This window comes from Podarcis erhardii (assembly GCF_964252035.2).
Source record: "Podarcis erhardii genome assembly, chromosome: W".
Classification (NCBI taxonomy): Eukaryota; Metazoa; Chordata; class Lepidosauria; order Squamata; family Lacertidae; genus Podarcis; species Podarcis erhardii.
The window spans coordinates 18869284-18891343 of NC_138506.1; positions in this window are offsets into that span (position 1 = coordinate 18869284).

The window sequence follows — 22060 nt, forward strand, 5'->3', positions numbered from 1 at the left end:
TCTGGGATGACACCCATAATTGGCCAGGAAGGGACTCATCCCTGTGGACACATTCTCCGCGTTGTTGTAGGCAAATTCTGCCAGAGCCAACTTATCTACCCAATCATTTTCTCTATCATTTACATAACACCTCAGGTATTGTTGTAAAATACCATTTGCTCTTTCCGCTTGCCCGTTAGTTTCTGGGTGTTGGGCCGTGGAAAAATTGACCTCTACGTGTAGTAAGCTCATGAGCTTTCTCCAGAACCTGGAAGTAAATTGTTTCCCTCCGTCAGAGACCACCCTCAAGGGGGCGCCATGCAACCTAAAAACATGTTTTACAAACAACTTGGCGGTTTCTTCCGCTGTGACTGCGTGGGAACAGGCTATAAAGTGGCACATCTTGGTTAATAGGTCTACCACCACCATGACTGCTGTTTTCCCTTTGGATCTTGGCAGATCCGTCATAAAATCTATGGATACTGCCTCCCATGGCCTCTCTGGTGTGGGTAAGGGTTCCAGTAGCCCCGCTGGTGCCAGTCTCTCCCCTTTTGCCCGCTGGCAACGGTCGCACCCCCTGACGTATTCCCGTACGTCTTCCCTCACCTTGGGCCACCAAAACTCCCTGGTAACCAACCACATGGTTTTGTGCTGCCCGAAGTGCCCCGCTGTGGGGCTGTCGTGCGATTGTTTGAGTACCCGGCCCCTCAGTTCTCCTTCCGGTATGTACAATGCCCCTTTGTAATATAACGCTCCGTTCCTTTCCTCAAACCCCCTGGCGTCCTCTCCACCTCCCCTGAGTCCTCTGAGTTTATCTTGGGCGTATTCATCGTTCTCAGTACCCTCTACCAGTTCTCTTTGCCCCACCAATGCCGCCCCACACACCCAGTGGTCTTCGGGGATGATATGTCTCTCCTCTGGCGCTCCCTCCCCCTCCAAATACTCTGGTTTCCGAGAGAGAGCGTCCGCTCTAACATTCTCTGACCCTGGTATGTAGCGGATTTCAAAATGGAATTTGGAGAACTCCTGTGCCCATCTTACTTGTCTCTGGTTCAGTACTCGGGCAGTTCTCCAGTATTCTAGATTTTTGTGATCGGTGCACACCTGGACCTTGTGCTGTGCGCCAATCAGCAGATGTCGCCATCTCCGGAACGCTTCATGGATGGCGAGTAGTTCCCGGTCGTACACGGTGTAGTTCCTCTCGGATTTGTTCAATTTCCGCGAGAAGAAGGCACACGGTCTCCATTCCGACGTATCTTTTCCCGGCTGTAGAAGCACCGCCCCCACCGCTCGGTCGGATGCATCTGTCTCCACTCTCATTGGTTGCTGTAGATCCACGTGCAAAAGTTGTTCTTCCGACGCAAACGCCTTCTTTAACCTTTCGAAGGCCCGTTGCGCCTCCTCCGTCCAGACAAATTTTTTTTTACTGCTGAGACAATCAGTGATGGGCGCCGTTAAGTGGGCAAAGTTCTTGATGAACTTCCGATAGAAGTTTCCGAAGCCCAGGAACATTTGCACGTCCTTCTTAGTTTTTGGTGTCTTCCATTCCAGTACCGCTTGAACTTTGCTGGGATCCATGGCCAATCCCTTGTCTGACAACCGGTACCCCAGGAATTCCACCTCTCCAGTGGCGTAGCGTGGGGGGTGCAAGGGGTGCCAGCCGCACCGGGCGCAACATTTTTGGGGGCGCACTCGGAGCTCTCTGCCCCTACCTGGTCCTGGTGGCTCACTCTCTCTCTCACAGTGCTGGCTGCGATGGAAAGGACGAGGCTGCACGCTCCCCAGCCCAGGCGCCGCCTTATGCGCGCACACTCGCTTGCAGCTAGAAGCCCTGCAGAAAAGGCCGTCGGGTGCAGGAGCGGCGCCTACATCGCGCTTCCCGGAGGGGGCGCGTCGCCCGCCCGGCATTGGCGCGCGTTTGGGCGGGCTGCGGAGGGCGCGAGCGCTGCGTGCGCCCCAGGAGGCCGGCGAGGGCGGGAAAGCGGGCGGCTCGCTCCTCCCGCGCGCCCGAAGGGGCTTTTTTGGCGGTTTCCCCGCTGCTACGAAGTCCTAAGCAACGAGAAGGAAAGCGCCTCATGAGCATAGCACTGGAGGGTGAGTCTCAACTTTTCTGGACGAGCACTCAATGTGTTGCAGATATTAAGCATAACTTTAAAGCCCTAAAAAAAGAAGAAGCAGCAAAAAAAAAAACCCACCCCACACGGGGGGCGTGTTCTAATTCCCTTCTAACTCCGGGTTAGAGCGCAGCACGTGGAGGATGGGTGGGGAAAGAGAGAGGAGGCGGGCGGGCGCGCTGATAGAACGCCAGGCGCGGGGGCCGCCAGGGAGAGCCAGCGCGCGCCCCACCCCAGACGCTCGCGGCCACCGCCGTCCCTCCCTCCCAGGGAAGGTGGGATTAGAGCAAGCGCCCGGGCAGCAAGAAGCGCGCGCGCACGCCGGCCCTGCCCTGGATCCCTCAGAACAGCCAGTCTCTGGGAAAGTGGGCGTGGCTTTAGAACTCTCAGGCAGCAGAGGCCGCCGCCCGGCAAGGCTTCCCATTGGGAGGCGCGAAGGCTTTAGTGGGTGGGGATTGGCGCAAATGTAAGCAGGGCGGGCTAAGAGGAGGAGCCGCTGCCGAGGAGCAGCGGCACCAGCAGCGTTTCCTCTCCCCCCCTCCCCTCCCGTGTCAACAAGCGGGGCGCCTGCGCCGGGGGTTTGCGCATCTTTTCCTCTCATGCGCGGTATTTGCTTCCCGAGTCGGGCCCGGGGTTTGGCCTAGAGCCAGCGGCGGGCAGAGGGCGCAGAGCGATCGGGCGCAGCTCTCCGGCCGCAGCGGCTCCGGGCGGGCGAGCGATCGGTCGGTCCGCTGGCTCAGGATGGCGGACGACTCCGCAGTGGCGTAGCGTGGGGGGTGCAGGGGGGCGCAACATCTGGGGGTTAGGGTTAGGGGGCGCAAATCCACGGGTTAGGGGGCGCAAATCACTTGCCTTGCCCCGGGTGCTGACAACCCACGCTACGCCACTGCACCTCTCGGGTATGAAACTGACACTTCTCCAGTTTCACCCATAGCTCGTTTGCTTGCAGCCTGCTCAGTACCTCCCTTACGTCCCGCACATGCTCATCCTCATTCTCTGAGTACACCAAGACGTCATCTAAGAACGCTACACAGTTCTTGTAAAGCAATGGTCCCAGAACGTGATTCATGAACGATTGAAAACAGGCTGAGCCCGCCTGTAGACCGAAGGGCATAACGAGGTACTCAAAGGCCCCCAAGGGGGTGAACATAGTGGTTTTCCACTCGTCTCCCTTTCTCATACGTATCAGGTTATACGCCCCCCCTTAGGTCCAGCTTGGTAAAAATTTTCCCTTTCCTCACCCGCGTCAAAATGTCATCGATTCTGGGCATGGGGAAAGTCACGGGTTCTGACACTGCATTTAGGGCCCGGAAGTCCACGACCAATCTGGGTTTATCCGTGTGTTTTTTGTCCACAAAGAACACTGGGCTGCCCCCCACCGCTCGTGACTCTCTTATGAAACCTCGCTTGAGGTTCTTGTCAATGAACTCCCTTAACTCCTGCATCTCCCTGTCTGACATTGCATACAGCTTGCCCACTGGCAGTTGTGTTCCTGGGAGTAAGTTAATTTGACAGTCAAAGGGTCTGTGCGGGGGCAGTTTATCTGCTTCTCTTTCGCTGAAGACGTTAACCAAGTCGGCGTATTGTCGTGGTACCTTCCCTTTATCTGTTACTTCCATCCCTGCTAGCGTAGCCTGGGCTCCTACCTGGGCTTCCCCTCCCTTGCAGTGTGCCAGGCAATGCGCTGACCCAAATGAGACTACTCTCTGGTGCCATCCCACTAGTGGATCATGCAGCGCTAGCCAGCTCATTCCCAATATGATGGGCGCTCCTCCCAGGGTAGCCACATTAAACGCTATGACCTCCGTGTGTCTTGCCACCCTCATTATCATGGGAACAGTCTGTAGATTTACCTCTCCACCCAACAGCTCCCTCCCATCAATCGTTGTCACCTGCAGAGGGTTACTTAAAGGGATAGTCTGTATCTGGTGTTCAGCTGCAAACTCCTTACTCATAAAATTGCAGGAGCTGCCTGAGTCCAATAGCGCCTTTATCTTTAGCGGATGTCCGTTTGGTAGCTCTAGCACCACCTCCACAACAAGCGCTGGTCTGGGGGGTTCAGGCTTGGGCACATTCACTGCTCTTTGGCCTGGCTGCTGTGCCCCGATGCTGGCAACCAGGCGTTGCCTTTTACCTGCTCCTTAACCCCCTCCTCTTCCCCCCCAACAGCTCCCGCCATTCCTTGCCATCCCTTCCTTTGAGGGCAGACTCTGGCAAAGTGACCTGGCTGTTGGCATAGGAAACATTTCTTGGCGTTCTTTCCCTCCTTCTTCCGCCCTTCGTTGGTGTTTGAAGCTCCGCGCGCGCGCGCTGCTCCAATCTCCATCGGCTCTACTGGCGGGGAGTGCTGCTCTGGTATCTCTGGAATGCGGAACTCACTCCAACGTTCCCCTTTCCCTTCCCGCTTTTCCAAGGCTCTCGCCTCTTGGCGCGCTCCTATGGCAAGCGCTGATTTAGTCAATTGGTCCATAGACTCCGCCCTGGGCGCGCGGGAAATTTCGTCCTTCACCGCCGAGGATAACCCTTCTTCGAAAAGCATTTGAATAGGGTCCGCAGACAGGTCCCACCCCAGTTTATGGATCAACATGGTAAACTCAGTCCAGTACTCTCGGATGGATCGGTTCCCCTGTTTACACGCCATCAATCGTCTGCGCACCACCCCCTGCTCAATTTCACTGGAAAACATCAGGTCCATGGCGCGAAAAAATTTCCTCGTGTCCTTTAGAGCGTCATTATTCCCTGCCATCAGGGGCCTCACCCAGTCCTTTGCCCCCCCTTCGAGATGCCCAATGACAAACGCCACTCTCGATTCCTCATCTGGGAAGTCATCAAACTGCAGATTGAGGGCGTATTGCATCTCAGTCCTAAAGGCTTGATAATTTCTGGGATCACCCCCAAACTTTTGCACCAACCCTGGCACCTTCCTGGCAAGTGGGGTGGCTTTGCCCTTGTGTGCATCCTGAGCCCGCCTCTCTTCGAGCCTCGCTGTTTGCAGCGCTAGCTGGAGTTCCAACACCCTGTACCTTTCTTCCAGGCTTGGACCCGCTCCAGCTCCTCCTGCGTCTCCGGCTCCGGTTGGGTTGCTCATGATGCCTTTTTTTGCACAAGCGCTTACAGAGACTGTCGGATTGCTGTGATGGGATGATGAGCTACTTGTGCGTAAAAGTTCAGTCCCTCAGATCTTGGGCATGTTTCTCAAGACTGTCTACAGCGGAGCCCCTTAAGCATGACTCCCTTAATCGCTGGCAGAATCCGACAGTGGGCGTCTGCGGAATCTACTCCAATATAAAAGTTCCTTGACGGAAACGCGTCTTCGGGATTCTCGGCGCGACAGTTTCCGGCGAGGAGTGGGTGTGCCTACAGGAGGTCCTGAGACCTCACCACTGTTTTCGCTAGAAGTCTCCCTGAGCCATCCCTCCGACTCTCTTTCTTTGGGAGCTCCCTCTCTCCCCCTGCTGGTGCCTTCCTCCGCTGCTGAGTCTCTCCTAGCTTCCGAGAGCCCCTCCACCGCCTGCCTTTCCGATGGCAGTTCCCTGACATATACCGTTCGCTCTTTCTGCTTGTCCGTTGGTTTCTGGGTGCCTCGCCGTCGAGAAGCCCACCTCGACCTGTAGCAAGCTCATGAGCTTCCTCCAGAACCTGGAAGTAAATTGTTTCCCGCAATCCGAGATTACCCTCGAGGGAGCCCCATGCAGCCTGAAAATGTGATCCACAAACAACCTGGCTGTCTTTTTTTTTCCTTTTTTCTTTTTCTTAATTGTTTGTATTTTTCTGGTGGTTTTTTTTTTGCTTGTCTGTATACATGGTCTTGTTTTTTTCTTGCTTAATCTAGTGTTTTTTTTTGTAATTTTTAAAACTGGAATAAATATTATTTTTTAAAAAAGAAAAGAAAATGTGATCTACAAACAACCTGGCTGTCTCCTCTGCCGTCACCGCTTGTGAGCAAGCTATGAAATGGCACATTTTCGTCAGTAGATTGACTACTACCATGACTGCTGTCTTCCCCCTTGACTTGGGCAAATCTGTCATAAAATCAATGGACACCACCTCCCAGGGCCTTCCCGGTGTAGGTAAGGGTTCCAGTAACCCTGCGGGGGCAGCCCTCTACCCCTTTGCCCTCTGGCATCGGTCGCACCCCCGTACATATTCCCGTACGTCTTCCCTCACCTTTGGCCACCAGAACTGCCTGGTGATGAGCAGCATGGTCTTATGCTGTCCAAAGTGCCCAGCTGTTGGGTTGTCATGAAGTTGTTTAAGTACCTTCCCCCTCAAGGTCTCCCCCAGTACATACAGTGCCCCCTTATAGTACAGTAGTCCTTCCTTTTCCTCAAACCCTCCATGGTCTTCCCTTCCGTCCCGGAGTTCCCTGATTTTTGCTTGAGCGAACGCGTCGTCTCTAGTAAGCCCTGCCAGTTCTCGTTTCCCAACCAACGCTCCCCCACACACCCACCGGTCCTCGGGAAACACGTGTCGGATCTCCGGTGGTCCCTCTCCTTCCATGTACTCCGGTTTCCGGGAGAGAGCATCTGCTCTTACGTTTTCCTCTCCCGGCACGTATCTGATCTTGAAGGAAAACTTGGAGAACTCCTGGGCCCATCGAATCTGTCTCTGGTTGAGCACTCGCGCGGTCCGCCAGTATTCCAAGTTCTTGTGGTCAGTACAAACCTGGATCTTGTGCCTCACCCCTATCAACAGATGTCTCCATTGCTGAAACGCCGCATAGATCGCAAGCAGTTCTCAGTCATATACTGTGTAGTTTTGCTCTGACTTGCTCAGCTTCCTTGAAAAAAAGGCACACGGCCTCCAGCCCTGCTTGGCCCTGGGCTGCAAAAGGACCGCTCCAACGGCTCGGTTGGACGCGTCCATCTCCAGTCTCATGGGCTTCTCCAGATCAACGTGCAGGAGCTGCTCTTCCGAAGCGAACGCCTTCTTCAGCCTTTCAAAGGATTGCTGGGCACTTTCTGTCCACACGAACTTCTTTTTGCTACTGAGACAATCTGTGATGGGCGCTGTCAAGTGAGCAAAGTTCTTTATGAACTTCCTGTAGAAGTTGCTGAACCCTAAGAACCTCTGCACATCCTTCTGGGTTTTGGGGGCTTTCCATTCCAGCACTGCCTTCACCTTGCCTGGGTCCATAGCTAGGCCCTTGTCTGACAACTTGTACCCCAGAAACTCGACCTCTCTGGCGTGAAATTGGCATTTTTCCAGCTTGACCCACATCTGATGCTTCTGCAGTCTCTGTAGCACTTCCCTGACGTCTCTGACGTGTTGCTTCTCATTGTCCGAATAGATTAAGACATCATCCAAAAAGGCTACGCAATTCTTGTACAGCAGGGGTCCCAACACGTGGTGCATGAATGCTTGAAAGCAGGCGGACCCCGATTGTAATCCAAATGGCATGACTAAGTACTCAAAAGCCCCCAGGGGGGTGAACATGGTAGTTTTCCATTCGTCCCCCTCCCTTATCCTAATCAAATTGTATGCTCCCCTGAGGTCCAGCTTGGTAAAAATCTTCCCCTGCCTCACCCGTGTTAAAATGTCGTCAATCCTGGGCATTGGGAAGGTCACGGGTTCTGACACCAGGTTTAAGGCCCGGTAATCCACGACTAATCTGGGCTGATTAGTCTCTTTTTTTGTCCACAAAGAACACCGGACTGCCCCCCACCGCCTTTGATTCCCTTATGAACCCCCTCTTCAGGTTCTTGTCAATAAACTGCCGCAACTCCTGCATCTCCCGGTCGGACATGGCGTACAGCTTACCCACCGGCAACTGAGCCCCTGGGAGTAAGTTGATTTGGCAGTCAAAGGGCCTGTGGGGGGGTAGTCTATCTGCCTCCCTCTCGCTGAAGACCTCCTTCAGGTCAGCATATTGTGGTGGCACCTCCCCTTTTTGTTCCACGGCCAGCCCAGCCACCCTGGCCACCGTCATTCTTGGGTTCTCCCCTCCCAGACAATGTCCTAAGCAGTAAGCTGACCCAAAGGTGACTGACCGCTGATGCCATGACACTACTGGATCATGCAGTGCCAGCCAGCTCATCCCCAGTATTATTGGGGTTCCTGCCAGTGTGGCCACGTGAAAGGCAATGGTCTCCGTGTGCCTGGAAACCCTCATTCGCATTGGCGGGGTCTGATGTGTCACTCCCCCCCCCGAAGTTCCCTGCCATCGATGGTGGTCACCTGCAAGGGAAAATCTAGAGGCAACAGGTGGAGTTGGTGCTCCAGAGCGAAGTCTCTGCTGAAGAAATTACACGAGCTGCCCGAATCCAGCAGTCCCTTAACTTTGATGGGGTGCCCATTCGGGAGTTCTAGCAGCACTTCTATGGCTATAGCTGCCTTGGGAGGGGGGTCAGGCTGGGGCACTTCTATTGGTTGCTGGCCTGGCTGCTGCCCCTGCTGGTTGGCAGCCAGGCGTTGTCGTTTTCCTGCGCCTGCTCTTCCTCCCCCTTCTCGTCGTGGCCTGCAGCCCCCACCATCCCTTGCCAGGCTTTTCGTTGAGGGCAGACCTTAGCAAAATGTCCTGGTTGTTGACAGAGGAAACACTTCTTGGTAGTTTTCCACTCCTTATCCTCCCTTTTACGACCTTCACCGGAGTTTGAAACCTCGCGCGCGCGCACACCATCAATTTCCATTGGCTCCGCCGCCTGGGAAGGCTCCCTCGGTATCTCAGGAATGCAGTAGTCATGGAAACGTTCCCCTCTCAGTTCCCGCTTCTCCTGAGCCCGCGCTTCCTGGCGTACGCTGATCGCCAGCACAGCCTTTGTGAGCTCATCCATCGACCGTGGCCGGGGCGCTCGGGACAACTTGTCTTTCACTTCGGGGGACAGACCCTCCTCAAACAACATTTGTATCGGTTCAGAGTCCAGATCCCACCCGAGCCAGTGGACTAACATCGCAAAACACGACCAGTAGTTTCTGACGGATTGGCCCCCCTGCTTGCACCCCATCAGTTCCTGCCATGTCACACTTTGTTCCACCTCGCTGGAGAACATCGCGTCCATTCCCTGGAAGAATTTCTTAAGGTCCTTCAGGGCATCATTTTGCGTCGCCATTAGGGGCCTGATCCATCCTGCAGATGCCCCACAATGTAAGCCACCCTCTCCCCGTCATCAGCAAAGTCACCTTTCTGCAGTTCCAAAGCGTACTGCACTTCCGTTCAGAAAGCATTGTAGTCTTGGGGCTTTCCACCAAACTTGTGTACCAGCCCCGGTACCTTCCTTGCGATGGGGGTGGGTCTGACCTGTGCATCCTGAGCCCGTCTTTCGTCCAGCCGCGCCGTCAGGATAGCTACATGCTTCTCCAAGTCTCGGTTCCTCTCGACCAAACTCCGCACTGCAGCTGGTTGCTCCGTCTCTCCGGCTGTCCCTGTTTGGCTCATCTTGCTGCCTCTCCTGGGCTGTGCACAAGCAACATCAGTGACTGACGGATTGCTGTAATGGTTCTAGGGGTTGCTCGTGCGTAAATCGGCGCCACACCTGGCTGGGTTGCCTGAGTGAACCCTTTCTGTCCGGACAGCCACTCACCCGTGGCTGTCTCAATCGCTGGCAGAATCCGTCAGTGGCCGTTTCTTGAACTTCTTCCAGCAAAGAAGCTCTTTGATGCCTAGTCTCTGCCTACTCTCCCTGCGCGGAAGCCTTCTGCGCAGGGAGGGTGTGGGCAGCGGAGAACCCGTGCTCTCCCCGCTGGTCTCCGGCGAGGAGTCATGGAGCCACCTCGCCGATTCCCCCATCTGCCCCCCTTCTCCACTGGTGCTACGCTGATTTCCTTCCCCAGAAGATGGGCTGCTTCTCTCCCTCCCGGGACGCCCTCCGGAATCCCTCTGGAGCCCTCCCTCTCCCTCTGGCTCCGATGGTAGTTCCCTGACACTGTCCAATGAGGCCTTACAAATAGCGGGGGAGAGAAGGCAAGCAAAATGCGAGGGAGATAGAGAAAGATACAGGAAATTGAATGCAGATTTCCAAAAAATAGCAAGGAGAGACAAGAAGGCCTACTTAAACGAGCAATGCAAAGAAATAGAGGAAAACAACAGAATGGGAAGAACCAGAAATTGGAGATATGAAAGGAACATTTCGTTCAAAGATTGCCATAATAAAGGACAAAAGTGGTAAGGACCTAACAGAAGCAGAAGACATCAAGAAGAGGTGGCAAGAATACACAGGAATTATATCAGAAAGATATGGATGTCTCGTACACCCCAGGTAGTGGGGTTGCTGAGCTTGAGCCAGACATCCTGGAGAGTGAAGTCAAATGGGCCTTAGAAAGCACTGCAAATAACAAGGCCAGTGGAAGTGATGGTATTCCAGCTGAACTATTTAACATTTTAAAAGATGGTGCTGTTAAGGTGCTACACTCAATATGCCAGCAAGTTTGGAAAACTCAGCAGTGGCCAGAGGATTGGAGAAGATCAGTCTACATCCCAATCCCAAAGAAAGGCAGTGCTAAAGAATGCTCCAACTACCGCACAATTACACTCATTTCACATGTTAGCAAGGTTATGCTTAAAATTCTACAAGGAAGGCTCAAGCAGTATGTGGACTGAGAACTCCCAGAAGTGCAAGCTGGATTTAGAAGAGGCAGAGGAACCAGAGACCAAATTGCAAACATGCGCTGGATTATGGAGAAAGCTAGAGAGTTCCAGAAAGACATCTACTTCTGCTTCATGGACTATGCAAAAGCCTTTGACTGTGTCGACCACAGCAAACTATGGCAAGTTCTTAAAGAAATGGGAGTGCCTGATCACCTCATCTGTCTCCTGAGAAATCTCTATGTGGGACAAGAAGCTACAGTTAGAACTGGATATGGAACAACTGATTGGTTGAAAATTGGGAAAGGAGTATGACAAGGCTGTATATTGTCTCCCTGCTTATTTAACTTATATGCAGAATTCATCATGCGAAAGGCTGGGCTGGATGAATTCCTAGCCGGAATTAAGATTGCCGGAAGAAATATCAACAACCTCCGATATGCAGATGACACAACCTTGATGGCAAAAAGTGAGGAGGAATTAAAGAACCTTTTATTGAGGGTGAAATAGGACAGCGGAAAATATGGTCTGAAGCTCAACATCAAAAAAATGAAGATCATGGCCACTGGTCCCATCACCTCCTGGCAAATAGAAGGGGAAGAAATGGAGGCAGTGAGAGATTTCACTTTCTTGGGCTCCATTATCACTGCAGATGGTGATAGAAGTCACGAAATTAAAAGACGCCTGCTTCTTGGGAGAAAAGCAATGACAAACCTAGACAGCATCTTAAAAAGTAGAGACATCACCTTGCCAACAAAGGTCCGTATAGTAAAAGCTATGGTTTTCCCAGTAGTGATGTATGGAAGTGAAAGCTGGACCATAAAGAAGGCTGATCGCCGAAGAATTGATGCTTTTGAATTATGGTGCTGGAGGAGACTCTTGAGAGTCCCATGGACTGCAAGAAGATCAAGCCTATCCATTCTTTTTTTAAAAAATAAAATAAAAATTATTTATTAACAGTTTAAAGATTACAAAAGAAAAGAAAAAGAATTATACAAGACAATACAATACAATACAAAAACAAAAACACCACACAACCGAAACCCTAAAACATTGAATCAACCAAACAAAACAAAAACAATTTAAAAACACATCCAATAATTTCGATATCATAACTTTCGTTCACTTGTTTCAGCGACCTCCTCACACCTCCCTTTTTGTATTCCACTTCTGTTAATTGTTTCAGCAATTCCTTTCCATCTTCCTCTGTTTTCTGTCCTATAATTTATCTTAACATATTCTAACCTTGTTTTTTCCCTTTAATACATTTACAATCTGTCTGTACCTAATTCCTTTTTAAAAAAATAATATTTATTAACATTTTAAAGGTTACAGAATGAAAAAATAAAAATACCACATTAAACAAAAACAAAACAACACATCACAATATGAAAAAACAGAAAAATAAAACCCATTAAACAGAAACAAAAACGCAAAGAAAAATATATCAGATCTCCTCATTACTAATCTTTCATTAGCTTATTTCCTTGACTGCCTTACACCTCCCTTTTTTGTATTCTAGGTCAATTATCCATTTCAGCAAATGCTTTCCCTCTTTTAAAATTTTTGTCCTGTAAATTGTCTTAATATAATGTAACTTTACTTTTCCTCCTTTCACAATTAACAGTCAGTTATTCCCAAATCCTTTATATCATTCCTGCTAAAATCATATAATATTATTCCAACATCCTTCTAACAGTTATTAATTTTACAATGTTTCTGTAAATAGTCTTTAAATTTCCTCCAATCTTCCTCCACCGACTCTTCTCCCTGGTCTCGGATTCTGCCAGTCATTTCCGCTAGTTCTATATAGTCCATCACCTTCATCTGCCATTCTTTCTGGGTGGGTAGATCTTGTGTCTTCCAGTACTTTGCGATGAGTATTCTTGCTGCTGTTGTTGCATACATAAAGAAAGTTCTGTCCTTCTTTGGCACCAATTGGCCGACCATGCCCAGGAGAAAGGCCTCTGGTTTCTTCAGAAAGGTATATTTAAATACCTTTTTCATTTCATTATAAATCATCTCCCAGAAGGTCTTAATCCTTGGGCACGTCCACCAGAGGTGAAAGAATGTACTTTCGGTCTCTTTACATTTCCAACATTTATTATCAGGCAGATGATAGATTTTTGCAAACTTGACTGGTGTCATGTACCACCTGTATATCATTTTCATTATATTCTCTCTTAAGGCATTACATGCCGTGAATTTCATACCTGTGGTCCATAACTGTTCCCAGTCAGCCATCATAATATTATGTCCAACGTCTTGTGCCCATTTAATCATAACAGATTTCACCGTTTCATCCTGAGTATTCCATTTCAGCAGCAAGTTATACATTCTTGACAAGTTCTTAATTTTAGGATCTAGCAGTTCTATTTCCAATTTTGATTTTTCCACCTGGAAGCCAACTTTTTTGTCCAAATTATATGCCTCCATTATCTGGTAATAGTGAAGCCAATCTCGCCCTCTATTTTTTAATTTTTCAAAACTCTGCAATTTTAGTCTGTCTCCCTCTTGTTCCAAAATTTCCCAATATTTCGGCCATTTGGCCTCCATATTGAGCTTCTTCTGAGCCTTCGCTTCTATTGGTGACAGCCACCTTGGGGTTTTATTTTCAAGCAAGTCCTTATATCTTATCCAAACATTAAACAGTGCTTTCCTGACAATATGGTTTTTAAACGCTTTATGTGCTTTTACCTTATCATACCACAAATATGCATGCCACCCAAAAACATTGTTAAAACCTTCTAAATCCAACACATCAGTGTTCTCAAGAAGCATCCATTCTCTCAGCCAGCAAAATGCAGCTGATTCATAATAAAGCTTTAAGTCTGGCAGGGCAAATCCACCTCTTTCTTTAGCATCAGTTAATATCTTAAATTTTATTCGAGGCTTCTTGCCCTGCCAGACAAATCTGGAAATATCTCTCTGCCACTTCTTGAAACAATCCATCTTGTCTATAATTTGCAATGTTTGAAACAAGAACAACATCTTTGGCAATACATTCATTTTTATCGCGGCAATTCGACCTAGCAACGATAGCTTCAAATTTGACCATATTCCTAAGTCCTTTTTCACTTCAATCCAACATTTTTCATAATTATCCTTAAACAGATTCACATTCTTGGCAGTCATGTTAACCCCTAAATATTTCACTTTCTTGACCAACAAACCTATCCATTCTTAAGGAAATCAGCCCTGAGTGCTCACTTGAAGGAAGCTGAGGCTCCAATACTTTGACCACCTCATGAGAAGAGAAGACTCCCTGGGAAAGACCCTGATGTTGGGAAAGATGGAGGGCACAAGGAGAAGGGGACGACAGAGGACGAGATGGTTGGATAGTGTTTTCGAAGCTACCAGCATGAGTTTGACCAAACTGCGGGAGGCAGTGGAAGACAGAAGTGCCTGGTGTGCTCTGGTCCATGGGGTCACGAAGAGTCGGACACGACTAAACGACTAAACAACAACAACACAAGTTACACTCATCCAGCTCTTAAAACTGTAAAATATGGAAGGCCTAGCGGGGGGCTGGGGGTGCCGGTGTCAACCTCTCTTAATGTATCAATTCAACAGTTTCCCTCGCTGACCACCCCTAATTTTTTAGTGTTGTCCCTTTCTGATAGTCTCTGGAGAAATACTTACTGTATCTGAGTGTACATACCTCCAGTAAAGTCTTGTGGGGAACTGAGATCATATTGGGAAAAACTTGACCAACTACTCGAAAGTATAGATTCGCTGTCTCCCAACCCTCAGCTTGTCTTGGGAGGTGACTTCAATGCCCGGATCGGCCTTGTTTCCCCACAAAATACAATATTATCTGGACTAAACTTGGAGGACGAACCCGAAATCTGTCAGAGGGCAGCAATGGACACCACTTCTAACCGCGCTGGGAACTTATAATTAAGCGTAACCTTTTGTTATGCAATGGGCACAATCAAGGGGATCAAGAGGGTTATTTTACTTTTATCTCCCCCAGAGGATTTACTAGCACCATAGATTATATCCTAACATCCAGCTAGGGAACTTAGAAAATTGAAGTTAAAACATGATAAGCACAATCTTGCTCTACAAGCTGAGGTAGCCCAATTATGATACAATTATAAATTATTACTTAAAGGCAAGAAACAAATATATTATGAGCAACAGTGGAAAGCATTGGGAGACGTAGCACTTCAAAAGGACTCATGGAAATTTTGGCATTTGGTTGTTCGAGGTGCAAATGGGCTGGGCTACTCGTTAGAAGCATCTGTCCAAGGAAATGATTGGGTGACATTTTTTACTGGAATATATGGCCCCCACTCTGACTCACCCTCACAAGTTTACTATACTCAGAAAGCTGTCATCATTAGCACCCATGTGTGCATTGAAATATCCACCAATAATGAGCGGAACAACAGGATGGATGGATTCGAGAAACTCTATATAGGACCCTAAATCTGCCCAAGTGGCCTTAATTGTAGATTTTTTCTGGCAAGGAGGTATATAGATGTTGACCAGCAATAAAGAGGCTCTCCTTAGTTTGATTAGGACAGCAATTGCAAGTGAGTTGCAAGTGGTTGAAGCTGTTGTTATGTGGTCTAGCACTGTGGAGATAAAACAGGCTAGACCCCCACTGGGCCTTCTTCACCTCGGGGAGGGGGTGGCAGGCAAAGAATGGCAACTATAGCCATTAAGCGTTATAGGGTTGCTATGCCATGTCTCTTGGAGGAGGAGGGTGTCAAATTGCATGAGGTAGGACATTAGGTGTTGGTTATTCTTCTTTGCGCGCCAGCCTGCTATATTCCAGGACAGCAACTTTAGACCCCATTCCCTCCGAGACCTGTTTCCGTCATTTCCACCTTGTCTAAAAAAACACTCCCATTTGCTCTATCGGTGGGGGTCTGTTTGGTAGAGCTATGGTGTTCCTCTGTTCTCAACGTGGGAGGAGTAGCTATTTCATTTGGGGACAACCTGAGGTAGCCAAGCCAAGAGCTCGAAGGCTTCACGTCCTGGTTGGCTGCTGCCATGTCATACACCAATGGAGGCTGGGACTGAAGGTCCGTTTCTATGCAATTTGAATGAGCCTCCGGACGTCCTCTTGCCAACTAGACATTTTGGAGAGATGGGCCACGAATGTGGACCCTCCTTGGCCTCATTGTGAGCATCCTTCCCAGCCAATCTGTTTCTTAGTGTTTCTAGTCTTTCCAAAATTTCAGCTTGGGCTGGGGGCGGCAATGACCAAAATCGGCTTATTAGAGCGTTCTCTTCTGTAGAGAAAATGTCATTTTGCTCGCTCATAGGGTATTGTGAGTTGTATAGGGATGTGCCTTTCCTTTTTTATTTTGGTGACTCTTGTTTATGATGGTCAAACCTTTGGGGTCGGTTTTCCTTTTTAGAGTTTTTTTGATTCTCGTTTGCCATTGGCTTATCGCCCTTGGCATCAAAGAGGGAGGTCTTTGGTACCCTATTTTCGAAGAATCTTAATATTTCTATCCTTTCCTTTATGAGTAGTTGTCTTGCTCTGTGGATAAGGTTGGCCAGATTTTGATCATGGAAGGTGATCAATGCTTGTACTGAGTGACTATCATAGTATAAATACTCTATAGAAACTATATCAGTTGGCTTTACTACACCTGGCAGTATGTCATTTAAGATGTTCAAGAGATGCTTTATGCGATCTATCCGTGGGAGAAAGCCCCTCAGTTTTGGGTAGTTGGCGAATACAAGTTTTGGGGGAATTAATACCAAGCTCCAGCCTTTTTTCTGGCTTGAAACTTGCCGGACCTGTAGCATGTTCCCATTGTTATTATGGGTCGCCACCTCTCTACTACCTGTGTTGCCCATTGGTATCCTTCCAGGGCTCTGGGAAGTTACTTCCATTGTTGTGTCTGTTTCAGAGCTCTGGTTCGAGATTTCCTTCACAGATATAGACTGGGGCTTTGCCTTGATTGTTCCTACTTTGCCTTTTTCTTTACTGCCCCTTGAGGTGGATTTGTTTAAGCCAGGTGTAGAGGATGATGAGATTAGGTTGTAAAGTTTCTGCCATTGTTTTTTGCAGACACGATGGGTTATCTTTTACTTCCTTAGTATTTTGATGTTCTTTGCTTTTCTTCTTTGCTTCTGGTTTTTGTCTTTGTGATTTCTTACTGAGTACTGGATGATTTATTTCAGCTGGTTCGGGGAGGTTGTTCATTTTTGGCTCTATGTCTCTTTCTTGAGGTGTAGAACTTTCCACTAGGTTCAGAAGTAACCCATTTGTTATCGTTAAGAATTTTTTAATGTTGGATAGGTCAGTGCATATCAAGTGGACCTGGTCCTGCAGATAGCCACCTCTATCCTCTGTTTCATAGCTGTCAACGTTTCCCTTTTTTAAAGGGAAATTCCCTTATTCCGAATAGGATTCCTCACAAGAAAAGGAAAAGGTTGACAGCTATGCTCTGTTTGGGTACCTTTGGAAGTAACCTGTTGACTTTGAAGGTTATTTCCAAGCTCAGAAGGCAGCCTTTGTGTCGTTATATCAGTTGTATTTGCCTTGTAGGTATTCTCAGCTAAGGCCAATTCTTGGGCCAGGCTTATTGAGTTGTTTATATTATCAGCATCATGTCGGAGCTCTTTAAGCTGAGTTGACCAATCCAGCACACAATCCAGAATAACCTCATCTAAGATTAACCCGTTCAGGTCCCTCTTTCTCTCCCTTTTGAAGAAAATAATGAGTAATTTTACTCTGTCTCCTTCGGGGTTCTGGGGAACTGACTAACGGGACTGGCATGATTCCCATATCTTTGCAGTTCTTTCTAGTAAGTACCATAATAAATATAGTTGTTATCGATGGTTTGCTGAAGTCAATTATCTCCAAATACATTGGCCTTGAATTTACAGGGCCAGAGTCAGTGCCATCCAGCAGAAAAAAACACTTTGGGGGTTCACTGTAGCTACCACTTGGGCTCGCCAGCAACTCAGACGATTAGGGTGTTTCTCTTCCTTAATTTATAGCTTGTATCTAGTAAAGTTTGACACAACCTTTCATTCAGCAGTGCCTGGCAAGGTGCTCAGCCCAGCCCAGCCCAGCGCAGCTTCTTGCAGCCTCACAATATCAGGGAGTTAGAGCAGTAAAATAACAAGATAAAACAATATTAAAACAACAGGACGCAGCACTAGAGGTAGCACTAAAAAAAGATCACAGATAAGTTGAAGGAAATAAGAGAAGGGTTTGTTAAATATTTTTCAGAGCTGTATAGACAAGGGAAAGAAAAAACATTCAAGATAGAAGAGTACATCAGAAGTAGTAATATGCCACACATAAAAGAGGAACAAAGGAACATTCTTAACACCCAGATAACAGCGCAAGAATTGCTAGAGGCAATAAAAGGCTCTAAAAACGGCAAGTCACCAGGGCCGGATGGTCTTACGGCAAAATACTATAAAAAATTAAGTGAACAATTAGTGAACCCATTGAAAGATGTCATGAATGAAATACTGAATACAGGTGAAATCCCAGAAACATGAAAAGAGGCCTATATTACAGTAATTCCAAAACAAGATGCAGATTTGCTGCAAATCAAAAATTACAGGCCTATTTCTTTGTTAAATAATGATTATAAATTGTTTGCAAACATATTAGCCAATAGATTAAAAAAAATACTAAATGAGTATATACTGTTGGAAAAATGCCCCCGGGAAGGGTGCCAACTTCCCAAGACACCGAGGCTTCTCTCTGGTGGTCACCCTCTGGCTGGAAATTGCCCTCAGTCCAGAGAGACTGGTAATAAGCGACCCCTCCGTCCTGAGAGTAGCACACTCGTCTTCTGGTATCCCATCACAGAAGAAAGAGACAGTCAGTAGTCTACTCACTACTTTATTTACAGACTGTACACGCACCACTTACAAGCATGTCTGCTCTCTTGAGCAGCAAGCACAGAGGTCTACGACTCGACACACACTTCAACTGAGAAGCGAAAGCAACTCTCCGGTTACATGAGAACAAGCAGAGACTTCCTGTCTCATGCTCAGAGACATCACATGATGTCAACAATGTGCTGCTCTTCGCAGCTGGTGAGATATAAAAATCCCAACATGCTCCCCCATTTTTAGGTAACGCTAGCTGTGAAAACAAGTGCAGCATCAAGAGAGAAAAACAAACAGTTGTTATACACATAGCAAACCCCTGTTGTACCAGCTCCATCTTTGGAACTACCTGCAACTGGTTCCACCAGCTGAAACCTCTGGTTACCTGTTTTCCAAGGGACTAGAGCTTCTGCTCTACCTTGGTTTGGGAGAATTGTGTCGCGTTTTGCAACTTTCAGGTGTGGCTTTGTCTCTGTCTTGGACAAACCTTGAACCTGGCTTGAGTTGTTAACTACAGCTATACATGCAACAGCTGAGTTAGCAAACTCCTGAGAGTACCTTTTGGGTGGTATGCCCTTTGTGACTCTCTCAGATCTGCGAATGAGGTGCAGATCCTCCTTGCTGGCTAGTTCTTTCTTGGGACTTTTAGGAGAACCACATCCAACAGTAAATAGTGGCTCTGACAATTCCAGTTCAGCCTTTACTTGTGATGGCCTGGACATTGTATGCGTACATTTCTCAATGACTCTGTCATTTGTACCAGAACCCTCAGTGGTGCTTTCACTGTCACTCTCTATACCAGAATTCACATCTGTATTGATTTCAGTGGGGAAACTGTGGAGAACCTCTCTCTCCTGTCGTCCAGTGCATTATACAAACCTTGTAAGAATCACTGAGTCAGTTTCAGGCAATACTACTCTGTATAAACCTTTCTCATAACCCACGAAAATGCCCTGTGCACCTTTGACTCCTTGTGGTGTTTCTACACGCACATGAGATCCAAAAACCTTTAAGTGTCTAACAGAAAGTTTTCTCTGGAACAGTCTCTCAAATGAAGAACTTTCCATACCTGCTGAAACCTTACTCACTCAAGTGTAAGAAAAAGCATTCAGCGACTCAGCCCCAAACTTTTGGGGCAGATCTGCACTTAGCAGTTGTGATTTCATGCCTTGTTGCAACTCTGTGTTCACCTTGACACACACACTTTTGTTCCATGAAGCTTCAGAGACAGCAACTTCGTGCTCAATCTCCTGTTTATCTAGGAAATCTTGAAAATCCTGTGAAACAAAAACCTGCTTTTCATCAGTGAAAAGACTTTCAATATTAGCATCATGAACAAATTTCACCTTTTCATAAAATTCTTTGAACTTTGCTAAGGCTTGTTGAGGCTTCTGCAACATGTACACCCAGCCATATTGAGAATGACCGCTCCCCACTTAAAACGGGGGGCGCCTTTTGCGTGGACGCGTGCAGCCCTGGATCTGGAGTGGCCCCATCAGCATAGGCTTTGCCTTCCCCCAGGTGGGATACCTGGAGGTCCCCGCCTACCCCAGCGAGTTGTCCAATCCCACCTGGGGGAAGTGTTGCCAGGGAAACCAGGCCAGGTAAGGGGAGGGATTACCTGCCCACACAATAGAGGGTGGATCTTAATTGTTAATCCTCACTTGGCTCCAGAGCTTCTCCTGGAAGGACGTCGCTGGACTTCCTTGCTCCAAAAGGTAAGCCTGGGGCCTTTGGCCTCCCCCCCCCCCCCGCGATTGGGTTCCAAGGGCTAGCGGGGGGGGTAATGGATTCCAGGATCCCCCTTTTTAAAAGGGGATCCTTTTCCCTAGGCGGGCCCTGATGCCCTGGGGTGCTGGGTGATGGCATGGGGCCCCCTCTGGCTGCCCCCCCATGCCTGCGGGGGCGTGTGGGCCGCGGGGGGGGGCAATGCCACACGCGGCCCCTTCCCCTTTCCCTGCCAGGCCTGGCGCCCCTGGGGTGCGGTGGGTGGTGGCGGAGGGGTCCCCGGCCACCCCCCAGGGCCTTTGTGGCCTCCAGGCGGCCTTTTTTAGGCCGCAGGGAGGCCTGCCGCGTTTTGGGGGCCTTACTAGGCCTCGGGGGGGCTCCGCGGCCTAATCGGGCCTTGGGCGGCCAAGGAACCTCCCCTGGGCGGCGGGGGCCTTCCTGCCGCCCCCGCGATTGCCGGGGGGGGCGCAGGCCGCGCCGTGTGGCCTCCCCCCGGCTCCAGAGGCCTAGCTGGGCCTCAGAGAGGCCTGGCTGGGCCTCGGGAGGCTCCGCGGCCTAATCGGGCCTTGGGCAGCCCCGGAGCCTCCCCTGGGCGGCGGGGGGCCTTCCTGCCGCCCCCGCGATTGTGGGGGGGGGCGCAGGCCGCGCCGTGTGGCCTCCCCCCAGCTCCGGGGGCCTAGCTGGGCCTCAGAGAGGCCTGGCTGGGCCTCGGGAGGCTCCGCGGCCTAATCGGGCCTTGGGCAGCCCCGGAGCCTCCCCTGGGCGGCGGGGGCCTTCCTGCCGCCCCCGCGATTGTGGGGGGGGGGCGCAGGCCGCGCCGTGTGGCCTCCCCCCAGCTCCGGGGGCCTAGCTGGGCCTCAGAGAGGCCTGGCTGGGCCTCGGGAGGCTCCGCGGCCTAATCGGGCCTTGGGCAGCCCCGGAGCCTCCCCTGGGCGGCGGGGGCCTTCCTGCCGCCCCCGCGATTGTGGGGGGGGGCGCAGGCCGCGCCGTGTGGCCTCCCCCCCAGCTCCGGGGGCCTAGCTGGGCCTCAGAGAGGCCTGGCTGGGCCTCGGGAGGCTCCGAGGCCTAATCGGGCCTTGGGCAGCCCCGGGCCCTCCCCTGGGCGGCAGGGGCCTTCCTGCCGCCCCCGCGATTGCCGGGGGGGCGCAGGCCGCGCTGTGTGGCCTCCCCCCGGCTCCAGAGGCCTAGCTGGGCCTCAGAGAGGCCTGGCTGGGCCTCGGGAGGCTCCGCGGCCTAATCGGGCCTTGGGCGGCCCCGGAGCCTCCCCTGGGCGGCGGGGGCCTTCCTGCCGCCCCCGCAATTGCCGGGGGGCGCAGGCCGCGCCGTGTGGCCTCCCCCCGGCTCCAGAGGCCTAGCTGGGCCTCAGAGAGGCCTGGCTGGGCCTCGGGAGGCTCCGCGGCCTAATCGGGCCTTGGGCGGCCCTGGAGCCTCCCCTGGGCGGCGGGGGCCTTCCTGCCGCCCCCGCGATTGTGGGGGGGGGGCGCAGGCCGCGCCGTGTGGCCTCCCCCCGGCTCCGGGGGCCTAGCTGGGCCTCAGAGAGGCCTGGCTGGGCCTCGGGAGGCTCCGAGGCCTAATCGGGCCTTGGGCGGCCCCGGAGCCTCCCCCGGGCGTCGGGGGCCTTCCTGCCGCCCTCCGATCCTGCCTCCCCCGGCTGCAGAGGCCGCTGGCAACTCTGAACCTCCCCTGGGCAGCAGGGGGGATCTCTGCAGCCGGCGGGTTTACCCCCCCTGAGTCGGCCCCGGGGGACAGTGTGGGTCCCTGCTTGCCCCACCCCCCCTCAAACTGTGTGGCGGGGGGTGGAACCACATCACGGGGCCCTGCCAACCCACTGTAGGACTGGTCTCTGCTGGGGGCGTGCAGGGCCTGCTTGGGGGTGGCCACATGGCGGCGGCCA